The following is a 15,118-nucleotide window of genomic DNA, read 5'->3' as shown; positions in this document are numbered from 1 at the left end:
ATTCTGCATTTTTTCCTAACAATTGCTGAAGGGGTATTGTACAAACTGCCTTCATTCTGGAAAGATATTAAGCTCAGCTTCTTAGGAATATGTTACTTAGGAAGAGTAACCAGGGATGAGGCCTCTGCTATTTTTCAGTGCTTCTAAATCTACAGTTAGGATAGACCCTGAAGATGAAACCTGCCCATCACTTGTACCCGTGACTGCCACAGCTGCTGGTTGCTCAGGATCGCCCCGTTTAACAAGAAGCTTCATGTAGATTACAACACTGGAAAATTGCTTAAATAAACCCTGTCAGAGAATTCCTGTCCTTCAGCCCTTTTCTTTTGCTTCGATGTACAAACCATCAGGAGAGGGAAGTAAGAATGTTGCTAGATGGTCTCTACAGCACACAAAATGAAGCAATCCTCCCCATTTATTTGCCACTTACTCGGTCAGGGGGGCAGCTACTGCTGCTATTTTATAGCAGAAAGTGGCTGTACACCATTAAGGAACATGACCAGTTATTTTCATTACTGTCTAAATGGCTCATAGCAGGCTGCTGCCAGCTTGTAAATTCTAGATGTTAAACAGTAGTTTTGATTATATTTTATTATTGGAAGAACAGTCCACTTTTCTTGGAAAGAGTTCCTCCTTCCCTCTCCTCCAAGACACACGTAAATTATTTCAGTTCTTTTCAGCACAGAGATTTCACTGTACCCTTTCAATTAAAAACTGTTTTTACTAGCTTGCATGGTTCTCTGGTTACAGTTTGATTTTTATAGTTCTAATTTTAGGAATATGGTAATCTGAAACTACAAGGGACGGAATACCACTGGTTCTTCCAGCAGCTGAAGACGAAGCACATTCCAGGGTTAAATGGCTCTTGGTTAATACTTGAACTAATTTCATCTATAATTATTCTCAATGCCTGAGAAATGTCTGCATAAGTGGGAAAATTATGGTTTTGTGGTTGTTTGGTGTGTTTGAAATCCTTCTTGTTTTATTGTGTTGCATCTGTGCATCTGCTAAAAAAGATAAAATATAGCTGAAATTTGACATTTGAAAATATATGGCTGGTGCAAACTTTGAGGAGTAAAATTTGTGAGGTGTGATTCAAGAGAAAAAGGTAGCTGGAGTTCTTCCAGACATGCCATCCTCAAGCACATTGCCTTAGATATTCAAGATCAAACACTTCTCGGTTAGCAACAGCTTTAGGATGGATGTACACATACCCTCCCTCCTCCCATACTGAGCACAGGTATATGGCATTATGCCTGCTCACTTCCACAACCTCAAGAGATTAAAAAGACCCTGGATGAGAGGAAGGAGAGTAAATGATGCATATGGACGATGTATCTTGAAGGTCGCTGTTTACAGAGTGGATCTATGTACAGACTGTCATGCTCACTATAAGCTACAGGCACAGAAAAAAGAAGAAAAGATCCTTTTGAAACAGAAGGATATGGCTTGTTTGACATGCCAGGTGTGACATGATCCTTTATCCCTAGAAATGAAAAGTCTTTGAAAAAACATAAGCAAGTTAATACTCTGGTTTTGGTGAGAATCTGATTTAGCATAGATAGAAAGTGTCTGAGAGGAAAAAAAAACCACATCAGTTTCACTTACTTTATGAAAAAGTCTATACCCAGCTTTCTGTTTGCTTTAAAAAAGAAGGACACAATAACCCAAACAACAACAACAAGACAGTAAGGAGGAATGATGCTGCAAAATAGCTGAGCTAAACTGAGGCTGAGGAAGGCAGAAAAGAATAATTTTTTTTTAAAAGCTTTGAAACCCTTCATGGGACAAATCAAAACTCAGAGCTCCAAGTAAACCTCTGAGTAGTGTAAGAGAAGTTACAACCCCTGCTATAAAATCCCAACTTGATCTACTGCAGAATTTCCCTCAACTCAGTTCAGTCAGTGTAAATAAGCAAGATAAGTGAGTCTATGATTTATATTTTGCCACCTTCCTACTGTTAGTTTTTTATTAGGTAATTTGGGCAAACTTTTACATTAAATGATCCAAGAGAAGAGGGCAAACAATAGCTGAGGAATGTTTTCTGGGCACATATATATATATATATATATATATATATATATGTATATGTATATGCTGAGCAGAGATAGAGGGTGGATGACACTAAAACAGTGCCAAAAGGGATGAGATGAGGTAAGTGTGACAGGTAAAACTAGAGCCTCCCTGGCTGCCTATGTACAGGGTCTGCTGACCACATTTTAAAGATCCTTACCTAGATCAGAGAAGGAAGATCAAAACAAGAATCCCCAAAACCTTGTTCAGAAATTAAAACTTTCCCTCTCTAGGGCAGCCAGTTCTATTCACTAGCAGTTGTATTCTATTTTTATTGTTTTTTTTTTTTTTACATCATATTACATAGTACTGCAGGCATAAAAAGAGATCATAAGACAGCCTAAATTTATGCTAGAGATCATACAAATACATTTAAGGAAAGGCTTTTGCTTCAAAGAACCTGAATTGATTGTTGGTTATAGATAATATTTTTTTAAAAAAAGGTGAAGAAAAGAAAATAGTGAACAGAAATGTAACAATCACACAGCAAACGAGAAGGAAAGGAAAAAGGGAAAGGCAAGGGGAAGCGGAAGGGGAAAGGGAAGGGGAAGGGGAAGGATTTCTGGGAAATAAGGAAAAGCCACAAATGTATTTTTCATCATAAACAGAGAAAAAGAGAAGTCTAAAAACAACACAGCGTTGAGAAATAAGATGTTGCCACTTGTTCAGGAAGCATTTGACAGCATTTATAGCATACCCATGCTCTTTCTCTGAAGTGAGCCTGGATGAGCCCAGAAAGGACTTCATATAAGCAAAACCATTGGAAAACAATTTATTTGGCGGAAAAGCAGCATGTTGACAGTGCTTCAGGCTGGGATGAAAAGGAGAAAACAAATATATTGGTACAACAACATACAACAGAAATTATGATGGTGGGCCACTAAAGGCACAGCTCAGCAGGGTTACCGTCATCCCATTTTCCTCCCCACACCTCCTACATGGTGTTCCCCAGAAAGCCTCCCACAGGTATGGCTGCTGCTGGAGAGACATGAAAGATGCTGGAGAACACATAGGAGGGTAAGCCAAGCAAGGGCCTCACGTCCCCTCTTCCCTGGCAGCCAGTGCTGAGTCAGCAGCTCTTTTCCACAAGGACCTTCCCAGGAGAGGACAGGAAAAACACAATTTTTTATAGGTGTTGCCTACAGCCAGGAACTGGGATTGTCAGTGTGAGTGACTGACTGCAGGAAAAGCTCTTCTCTGGACTAGGTTGCTATTTCTTAGGGTGGTACAGAGAACCACACAAGCCACAAAAATATCTTTCAGCTGCTACAGGAAAAGAAGTTACTTGGTGGACTAAGTAAAGACCTCAAAGAGATGCAAGGCATCTCTTTTTGTCTGTGTTCCCCTTTTGGGGTTTGGTTTTCTTCACTTTTAATGTGATGACAATATAATAGGAGAAACAGAGAGTATCTATACAGCAACCAACCAAGTGCAGACCTGATCAGCAAGATAAAGCTGAAATAATAGGACTGTATGAAAAAAGTTTTTAAGTGGATTGCTATTTCCCCCCCATATTGTCCAGAGATAAAATGAATACATAGCAAAATGAAGTGAAAGGCTTCAAGACTGGTGAAAGGGGTAATTCTAAAATGTAATCATCCCTCTTGAACTAGAGGAAAAATTAATTCCCATTTTTGTATGCTGTTTAAGTGAGAATTACCAAATTAGGTATATTGTTTCTGTTGTTTTATTTTAGTGTGTTGCAGCTAGAAGAAGAAATCACTAGACACTAAAAAGGTAGACATTAAAAAGGTCCATCTCCAGAGAAAGCTAATCAACCTATTATTGACTTACCTACAGTTATTTTTTGAACAGAAAATATCAAGACATTTTGCAAGACTCTGATATCTTCATTGAACACAAAGCCTTGGCAACATGTAGAAGAGCCATCAAAGTGGCAGAAAGACAACAGGAAACAGATTTCACTGAGCAGAGGTCACTGCTAGAATACAGTACTTCACTGCTAAGGACTCTAGGCATTTGAAACAAAAATAGAATTTGCATTATATTTGCATTTTATTTTCCCTTTAAACATAACCAAAACAATATTCAAATGTACTTTGGAATACATAAATGCATATTGATATGTTTGCTTTTAGTAATATAAATGCTTGTCCAAAATTAGATCTTCAGTCACATCAATTTTTTGTGTCTACATCTATCTTGTAGGAAACTATTCATCAGTGTCTACATCCCGAGTGGACAAACCCTGAGAAGTTACAAGTAATGCAAGAGCCCCCTCATACTGTACAAGTCCCAGGACAATGTGTTACATATCACATAACATTCCTTAGTTTTTCTGCCAGGCAATGATTTCATCTGCAGTGCATCTGCTCTCTGTCTGCTGAAATAACTCACCTCATTCACTCAGAGGATATTTTCTGACAACAGAGCTGGTCTCATGTCTCAGTTTAAGAAGAAATAGCTTTTTCAAAACAAACATCTGGCCAAACTCTTATAATAATTGCAATGTTATCCCATAATTTAAAGGAAATATCTTTACTGAAAAAGGTTGTTCCTATTCATATGCCAAGAAGGCTTTTTGGATAATTTTCCCGCTACTCAAATAAATTCACATTTTGTACTCACTTATATTTCAATTAAAGAATTATTGGAACATGTGGAATTTGCTTCCTAAATTAAATAGGAGTTTTTGCCATCAGTGTAACCTAACAGATCAAAAGCTTTAAAAACCACAGGTCAAACTTGATTTTCTGACGCACTCACGTTTATTGCTCAGAGAGGAACATATCTTAATATAGCATTTGAGTTCCTTTTTTCTCTACAGATCAGAACAGTAAGCTGGCTTACAGAATTAATCCTCAGAATCAGATAATTCAAGTTACTGATTACTGTTTTAATAGATGAGGAGTTTATTTTATTTTGAAAATGTTCTTTATAATTGCTAATCATGTTTTTACCTGCACCCATTAGTATTTTCATAGTGCAAAATACATTGCATGGAAGTAATCTTTAACACAATAAAGAACTTCATCATCTCCCACCTATACCTCTAATCTCTCATCATACACAGCACTGAAATTCCAAGTAACCCAGTATTTCCAACTGCGTTCATAAACTGTACTGGTAAAAATTCTTTTATGGCATAGCGAATGTAGTTATCCAAAAGAAAGCCTGTTTTAAAAACCACTGAAAGAAATTGGAAATTAGTACCTATTCTCAGCCTGCAGACAGATGTCAATCTTCTATGAAGGTTCACGTATATCTGTAGTGAAAGAGAGTGAATGTATGTATGAATGTGACCTTCCACTGTTTTGGAGGCTGTCACCTCAGCAAAGTTGTTCTCTCTGACTTAACAAATACCTCCTACTGTGCAAAACACAAGTTACTGAGATATTCCCCAAAGCTGTTATTTTAAGGTCTGTTCATTTTATGAAGCTTTCTGATACTCATTAATAAATAAATTTTAAAATAAGCAGGGTTTTCAAAAGCATTTAAATTACATAGGATGTATAAGACTGTAAATCCCATTTTGCCTAGACTTTTCTTCATACAGGATCTGTTGTGATGCTTTAAAGAAAGAGCAAATGGAAGAAATCTGTTCTTTCATTGTTTAAGTTCCAGTCCTCCATGTGAAATTCAGAATAAAATGTGCTCCCAAGGGGTTTTCAGAAAAGCGGCTTATAGCAAACCCCAGGGGTTTATGGGAAAACCTCTCTGGGAGGCAATTACTTATAACTTCCTTTCTCAAACATAGCCATGCTAGCCGGCAACATTAACATAATTCAGAATTTCACATCCTGCTGGATATATTAGCTGATGGTATTTGAGTTGCTTTGAAATGCTGCCTGAGCCTACAGATGCTGCCTTGAAGCATCAACACCAGCTTTGTCAGGTGGCAATAATTCCACTGCTGCTGCATTCAAGAGTAGTTATCTTGCTGTTAAGGCTGCTCCATTCTGTGCTCCATGCCTGAGACTTTCTCATTCAAAATACTTGAATCAAAGCCCTTATCTCCCTCCTTCCTGGTATTTAAATAAAGCACTATTCCTCCACAATCTGCATCCTTCTGATGTAAAAAGAAAAAATAATTGTGACTAATTGACTAATTCTTGTGGTAGTACAGCTTTTTCAAACCTAATCTTCTGAAGTAGTTATGGACAGTATCATTTTCACAAGGAAATGGGATGCTCCAAGAGCCAAATCTAGTGGTTTGCTCCATCTACACATGTAATCGCTTTAGTGGTTTGCTTCATCTTTCTGTGATTCACCTGCATTTCTGACATCAGTTTCAAACAATATGCTCATATTTGGCTTATGAATCCAAAGGCTGAATGAATTATAAGCAGAGAAAATGCTGATTTCACATGTTCTTTCCTTTAGCTTGGCAACCCTAAATATGATTCAGAGTTTAAATTTACAAATTGTTAATAGTTTGTTTCTAATTTTGACAATCCCATTAATCTGTAAGATTGACAGTCAGGCTATCCAGTATTTATATCCAGGAGTACAGCTCAACTGTACTCCTCTGCAAACTACTTAAATTCATGTCCAATAAAGTGTAGCCTGTGGCTTAATTTGTAGCCAGAATTTCCTCAAAGAGTTATCAGCAATCTAAGCTGTAAATAGACATTATAATTTCACCAGAAAGCATTGTTATTCTGCTAGTACTGGAAACTCAAAGAACCACCTGCCCACATAAATTGGCAAGCAGAGGACTAGGAAAAAGTTGACCTTGTAGCCAAAAAAGTGTTTGTTGCCTTGACCTATGCCTGGCCATGGGCCATTTATCTGGGCCACAATCCTGATCCTGGGGATTGAGGTTGTCCCTGTGTCTCAGCAAAGATATGGCTGGTGATGGGAACTGCAAGCTGACTGTAGCTGCCCTTCTGCCTGTACTTCTGGCTCCAGAAGGAGACCACAGCCCCACTCCTGGTGCTTCAAGCCCAAGGAACAGCCTACCCCAACAGGTGTGAAGAGTGAATGATGGGTTTGAAATGGAGAAGAGAAAATGCAAAAGAAGGTCCTGGTCTTCCAGACAGTGCTGCACGATGCAAAGAACAGAAGAATGCAGATGCATAAGAAGAACAGGGTCTGATCAAATCTCACTTACCCACAGTTTTCTAATCTGGAGTAGGCAGAGGTCAATTTGCTGTACCCTTGAGCTGCTGACAATCAGTTTGCAACTCAGGTGACACAGTAGGTCGCTCCATCCCTGTTCTTGCTTTGAAATGGTGCAGCAAGGTGGAACTGCCATTCATCTTTATGGAGGAGTATCTATATCAAGTTCACAAGAGATTCCCTGTCGCTGTAGGACACCTGAAAGCACAACGCGAGCCACTTGCTATTTGCAAGGTAAAGAAGAAGGTTTATTTTCTGACTCTAACTTTTATACTTTTCTAAAGGTGACAGTGGATTGGAGAGTGAATGGGCCACCTTTCCAAAGACATTGGACAAACTACTAGTATATCAAGTTTCTCTACCCCCATGAAGCAATGCAAAACAATATGTTGTTTATAGAAATTGTGTGGGAAAGTTTTCTAACAGAATGTAAACTCAGAAGGCTTTAGAAAATCTTAAGAATCAGAGCAACAATTCCCTTGCCGTTTTCCTTTTAAAAACCAGCTGGTGGGTGGACTGAAAATCTTCCTTTAATTTTCTAGACAGACTGCTGAACAGCAGCATTCTGCTGCTGGTATGCAACAAACATTTTAATGTCCCACCTTATAAATCTCTGTCCTTTTACTTTCAAAATGCAGATAAAATTGCAACACGACTCACTCATTGTCAAATTGAAGCTGGGCAATAGTCTTCTGGTCATTCTATGATAATTTCTTTAGGACTTCTCAAATAATTTAATCAAACTCCAGTTTCACCTATGTCTAGCCATATTTACTTGGTTGTTTTTTCTTTGGTTAATATCTGTATAAAGCAGTTTATTACACTGATCTGCTATGCAGTGCTGAAGATGGCATATCTGCCACCACTGAAGTTCATTGTGGAGGTGCAGTCTGCTTGTAAATGTTTACTTGTGGATGAAAATACCCCCTTGTGTCCTTAGGGAGGTTTTTGGCAATACCTTTTTGACACGAGCAGCTTATAACCAGCTCTGTCCAATGCTAACATCTCATACAGAAAACCCAAAGGCCTTTTCTGCCTACAGATGTCTGCCAAAGCCTGCGACCCTGCAGTGCCAACAGGCTTTCATTTTTTTGTATTGACTACGATTCGCAAGTGCTGCACTCCAGATTTCACACCTCTGCAGCAAGACACCTCCTTGCACCGAAGCTGGGAGATAAGGCAAACACATGCCCTCTTCACCTTTGCCTAGTCTCACCTTCAAAAGTAAAGGTCAATTTTCTCCCATTTACCCTCTGCTGATCCTGACTTTTATTTTCAAGATAAAGGGGCTGTTGCAGCTGCAGCTGGTGCACTCAACTCCTGCTTAAAATTAACAAAGCACTTTCTATTGCTTGGAGAATGACAGCCTGCTCAGGTTATGCTGCCCTGCTCTCAAAGAGTTCTGGGAAGGCTTATTCTCTGCTGTATCATCCACACTGTGCATGGTTTGGAACTGCCTACAAGATTCATTATCTTGTCTGATGGAAATGTCTCTCCCTATGGTGTCCCAGTCACAATCTGGACTATTTTAATAGGATCTCTGTCCCCTATGCCTAGCTGCAAAATGGGTCTTCTGCCTTTGATCAGTCACAAGAATTGCTCTCTCTCATACTGATTTATAGTCATTCATTAGTATCATTTCTTAATATGTGTTTTGCTCATGTTTCAGAGTTCAATTAAAACCATGGAATAAATAGAAATATATTTCACTCAATGTGTGGTCTTTTAAATCAATTTTTGCCTTCTTTTTTCTGAAACTAATTATTAAAACAACTCCTTCAAGGAGCATGCTCTACAGATATACTATGCCTTTCAGTAAAAAACAAGCACCAGGATGCAAGGCTTGACAACCTGATAATTGACTGTGTAACCTAGGCATAGTAAAATACTTTCTTGCCCAGAGCAGAAGATATTCTATAGAGCAATAGAGCTGATTTTGGATATGCAACCTTAGCTTGATCTTTTGCGTATACTTGACTAAAATCAAGATAACCTCTGTATATATATTGGCTGACCTTATTTTGTATAAAAAAACCTCAACAAAACTCCCAGAAATTCTGTAGTGAAAATCTAGTTTGTTGTACATCACATTCAAAATTTTAATGTGAGAATTACACAAGCATCATGTCTTTACTCTAGGTTACTTACCACTCTTTTTGAATGCCTTTTCTGCTATTCTCCCATTTTCTTTTGTCTCTAACCATAATTTACTGCTAGATCATGAACATTTATTCTGTGTAAGTGCATAGTAAGGACACTAAGTGTAATTAAAATCCTTCTAAGCAAAATTATTATTTAATCAACTAATAGAAACATACTAAAAATTGTTCCTTGATTTAAATCTGTTGACTGTGCAACTGCTGCTTCCAGCGGTCTTTCTGTATGCATTGACTCTTCTAGTCAGCAGTATTACATCAATAAATGCATATGTCTGTCATGCCCTGATTGAATAACAAAATTAAATACCTGATTATTATCCAAAACTTTCTCACTTAATCTAAATTTTATTTTTCAACAGTTTGAACTCCAGATTGCTACAGATAAAGCAAGAGACTTTTAAAATTACAGGAAATATTAACTATTGAACAGTTAAGTAAAAGAATATATGTTGTTTGTATGTCGCAACAACTCCCCCAAATCAAGGTACAATTTGTTCAGTAAGTTGTAAACACTTTTAGAGGGAGCATATGAAATAGTTATAGTACACTGCAAGATAAAACCATCTGATTTTACTTTGTCTAGTAATTAGCATATTGAAGATAGAAACTCAGCTGGGATTTCCATTTACTGCCATCAGAGAAATCACCATAGAAATAACTGAAACAATGTTATTTTTAAATTATACATAAAACAATAATTGAAAATAATGCAAAATAACTTGCAATATGAAGAAACACATTACTATACAACAGTGAAATACAAGAAAGAACAGGCATTGTTTTGAAGAAAAAGAGGAATGGGAAGTATATAATTTCCAGAATATACCATGTCAGGTTTACTTGCTTTCATTCCAGTTAAGTTTCCTCACAGAGATTTTCCGATAAAAAAGAAGTCTTTATAAATAACACAACAAATTGTATATAAAATTAAAAGAGAAACTATCTTATATGCGTTAGGGGGGGAAAAATGGCAGTAGCCCCCAGAATGCTCTTCAGTACTTCAAAAAGCACTGGAATGTGGGCAGTGCAGTGTCTGCTTTTCAGGGTTGATCATCTATTCACTTTGAAAACAAGGATTCTTTTTTTCAGACTATTAAACCCATGGAAACACCACCTGGATTAAAACAGAATTTATGAGCAAACCTTATGAAACCTTTGAAGCCTTTGGGCTCCCTCTTGCATTTGAAAATATTGGTGCTATGCATTCATTGCAAGCGTGTCGCCAGCTGTCAGAGACACCCGATACGCGGCATGCTGTGATCTACGCACTTTGTACACGCGGCCTGAAAGAGGGGTGAAGGAAAGCTGTGGAGAAACACAATGAGACAGGATCAGATTTCAAGCTTTTGGCCTAGGGCAACGTGTTTACACACCAAAACGATACAATATTACTCCAGAAGTCAGGAAAGTATGAGTAGCTTGAGCGATCTCTGGTCGTCACCTCCTAAGAGTTTATTCCCTCACAGAACAGGATAAGCTGTAGCAGTCAGTCTGTCTATAAGGGGTGCATGTGAGGAACTGATAACGTAGCTTCACTGGAAAAGAAATTGCAGCCCAACCACCTCATGTTGATATAACTACATGTTGATCAAGCTTTAACAGGGGCAGCAATTTGCCAGGGCTGAGAGTGTCCCTGCGGATATCAGAGAAAGGCAAAACAGCCATGGGAGAAAAGACTGAAAATAAATCAAAAACCATCAAAACTGACTAAAGTCTTAAGAACTTTATATACTTAATACATAAAATGAGACAATAGTTTAAATGAAGGCAGATAATAATTGAGAAATGAAACATGAAGTCTTTTTCTAATTCAGGAAGTGCTCAAAACTGATTGGAGAATTGGAGTGTGTCTTTTTTATGGTTTAGTGACTGAAAATTTTGATACAAATGAAACCGCTGAGCAAGAAAGTTCATTTCAGGCTAATGCACAGAGCTAGAAAAACTCAGGGCCCTATTATCTTATAAAAGTAATAATGATGTTATGTGTAGTGAATGTAATTCGAGCAAGTTTTAATATGGTATATGTAATACTTAGTATTTTTAGAAAACACATATCTGTATTAGGAGTCACCCCCACATAGGTGAAGCTCAGTCTATGTTGGAGTCTCATTTACAAGTGAATGTATGTAGCTCCTCCGGAGATAGGCCATATCTTGAGGCCATAAGGGGACGCCCAGGTGCTGATCATCGCGTCAACGACCCGAGATTGATATCACAGAAATCCTCCTGGCTGATACATCTGAATGCCGGGTTCCCTTAAGTACATCGGGGGTACCAAGAGGGTGGTGTGCGGGCATAGAGGGACCCTCTCCTGAGGCTGTCTTCTTCGTTGCACACCCAGCGCTGACCCCGGGCTCGGCACTGTTTTTTCCTTGTGGCTGGCTAGATAGAATTTAAATGCAAAATAAATATTTTATTTTTCGTTTTAATTTGGCTGGACAAATTTTCATTTATAACAATGGCATTAATCTCCACTTAATGTAGCATGCTTTTCTGGTTAAACAGCCTTACAGATGATGATCATAGCCATAATTTTTCAATAGTGGAGACATTATTCACAAATTTAAAGATAATTGTAAAAAATCAGTTTGCCAAAGACTTATTTTTTCAAAGCTTGTAAGAAGAATGTCATTAATTAGAAACAGAAAACTGCCCATCCTGCCTCCAGAGATCAATGTTTGTCACTCAAGGTATGTCCCTGTCACACTTCGGTTCACTCAACAGGGAGAAGGAATGATAGACAGGAAAATGCAATTACCTTTTTAAAAAGAACTCTTTGTTCACTGCTAACCACAACTAAATGAAAGACAGAGTGTAAAACTTCATTTTATTTGATCCAAACAGCATTATAAAAAGGCAACAGGAGAGAAGGTCAGAGCAAGATCTTTCTTCACCTGCACAGCCCTCACTACCCTGTGCATATCCCAGCTCACTGTGACAGCATAACTGCATAAATCCCTTTCCTCCTCTGGCTACGTCGTGGCCATATCAATCTCCAAATGCATTTAAAGCAGATCATTCATGTCAGTAGAAATGTTTGATTGTTGCAGAAGGGAATTTGTCTCAAAGGCAACATGCACTCCTCCAGGCATGCGGTGCCCAGGCAACCTCCCAGCCATTCACATACAGGCTCCAAAAAACTGAGGTGGCTGTGCTCATGCACATAGATCCGATTTCAGACCTCTCCTGTTGTCCTTGCCATCCTAAAACACTTTTTTAACCCCAGTCTTTTTCCATTCCAAGTGACAAAAAAAAAAGTCAGGACACTGTTATTGTAACATGATGCTGAGGGCATGTGCTATGCACCATGAGGGCATGTAGGGGTTGAGATGGGACAGCAATGGAGGGCCAAGGAGAGAGCAAAGAGCCAAATTTAGTGCAGTGTCTCCTGGCACCTAGAACAGTAACTGAGGTGGAGCTTCCAGCTACATCCAAGTTTTCCCCCACAGGGAACCAACAACTGCTTTGATCCAAATGAGAAGCTGGGTATGAAGCAACATGTGAGCAGTGTGTGAGCAGTGTGCACAACAGACCCAGGAATGAAGCCGAAAACTACAGCAGATACACCCTACTGTATCCTTGGTATCATCCTATCCCATCTGTCATCTAGCAGAAATAGACAGTAAACTAATGGAAAATATAGCTGGAAAAACTCAAACCAAAGCAAGAGAAACACGGTAAAGGCAGACTTAATTACTCATGCAAAATTACATATTAATTGTAATTGTATCTGGTTTGATATTATTGAGCTCCTTCTAAGAGTAATGTGGTGATGGGCGCAGGATAACAGTTTGTGACAGAATGAAGATAAACACCCACCACTGAAGCAGTCCTGGAAACCAAATACCTGTGTAGGTTTGCATCTGTCTTCTATAAAATATTATTAGCTATGTATGACACTAAATAAGCTACGAATGCCTCCACAGTCTGAGAAAACTTCTAATCTATCACTATTCAAAACAAGGACATGCTGTTTTTCTCTAAAAATTCCCTCTGCTGGTATATGCTAATCATATTATTGCTGATACATGAGAGGTGAGAGGGTGGAGTAACCAAATACAGTGAGAGAAACACGAACCAGGGAGTATAACACAAGGCACAGACATGCATTCTCATAAACCTCACTTCACATTCAATATAACTGTTCCATTTTACTGACAGTTTAAATCACAATGACAATGAAACTGAAGATTCCTATTGACTTTAATATAACTATCCAGCACTTTCTTAATTTCTTCCAGCAGATTGAATATATTCAGAGTAATAAAAATGTGTGCTATAGTTTATGGCTGCTGAGCTGATGTAAAGTTGCAGATAATGGTGGTTTTTATAAAAATAACGCTTTTTTTTCCAACCTCCAAATAAATTTTCAATTAGGTTGGATTAGTAGGGGTCAAAAAAGACAGCAATTTTGTTGTATCTTTCAGATATCTAATCCTTTTCCAGAACAAATCAAATTCAACAAATTGTCCTTGTGTGTCTTCTAGTTCTCTTCTAGCGCCTCTGGTTCAGTGATGAACTCGAAGCTTGTTTCGCATCAAGGGCACCCCCTTGCTTTTCTGTCCAAGCACCTGCACCAGTATCACATTTACTCCAAAAAGCTCCCCACAATAGCTTATTTTTGGTGAAAATAACCCATTCTGTTTTTTCTGGTGTGGCTTTAGCTAGATTGCCTGACAACCAGATGGTCTTTGTCTTGCAAACAGCAGGCCATCAATTTGGGAGCTACAGACTCTAAGCTAGGTATGGTGGTGATTGCTAAACATCCTCAAAGTCTTACTAGGATATGAGCTAGATTTATCTGCATGTGAGAAACCACAGACAGATCACTCAAGAGAATTCAGTCTTTTCTCCGGAAACATCAGATTTAAGAGTGTAAGTCCAATGTTTAAAAAAAAATCCCAGACCAATAACCCTGTGTCTTTAAAGCTACTCCACTGTCTAATGTCAGGGCCCAAGTGCACATCCACACTACAATCTCTTTCCCATTCATCCCCCACCCAGGAATTTGGTTACCACTCTTTGACATCAGCTTCAATACAGTGGAGTTATGTAACTTTGAATCAGACTGCTTCTAAAAGTATAGTGTGAGAAAGAGCTGTAAGATATGGTATCTGGGGCCTCTGCCCTTGGCTCAGAGGCTGCATTTCAGCTCAGACCCCTGCTATCAGTCCTTGCCTGTGTTGCATTATAAATACGGCTGTGCTTGGCTATTTTATTTGCTAATCCTGTGATTGCTTTCCGATTTGAATTTGTGGCTTGGCCTCAGACCTATCTCACCATTACTACTGCTTCTGCGTAATTTGGTACTTTGTCATTCAACAAGCAGTGGAATCAGTGAATCCTGGCCTATTATGGATCTCATATGCTACAATTACTATTCTCCACCCAGTCCATCTTTCACTCAGAAAGCAGCAGAGATGCCCTTGCTGTATCTACAAGAGCTCACTTATACTAAAAGCCTGAGCTCCCAACACACATTACCTCCCCATCTCCACCATGCCTCCAAATCTCTGATGGTGTGTAATTTTATGAGCTTCTTTCTCTCCTGAAATGAGTAAATGCAAAGTCATGACCAAAGCACATGGACCTGTGATAGAGGCCATTTAAACTCTGGACATTTACTGAAGAAATACATTCATAGAACACCATAACTTTTGTCAATGGTAAATGAGCAACAAAGTCTATAGTGTGGACTGTCAACTTCTCAAGTAAGAATCTAGCTGGCATCAGCTGGTACCAAGTCATTCTTGTTTTGTCAAGCAAGAAAACTATTGGAACAGCTTGAACATCCAGCCCTCACA

The sequence above is a fragment of the Taeniopygia guttata genome, chromosome 2 (assembly GCF_048771995.1).
Source record: "Taeniopygia guttata chromosome 2, bTaeGut7.mat, whole genome shotgun sequence".
Classification (NCBI taxonomy): Eukaryota; Metazoa; Chordata; class Aves; order Passeriformes; family Estrildidae; genus Taeniopygia; species Taeniopygia guttata.
Note: the sequence above shows the minus strand (reverse complement) of the source record.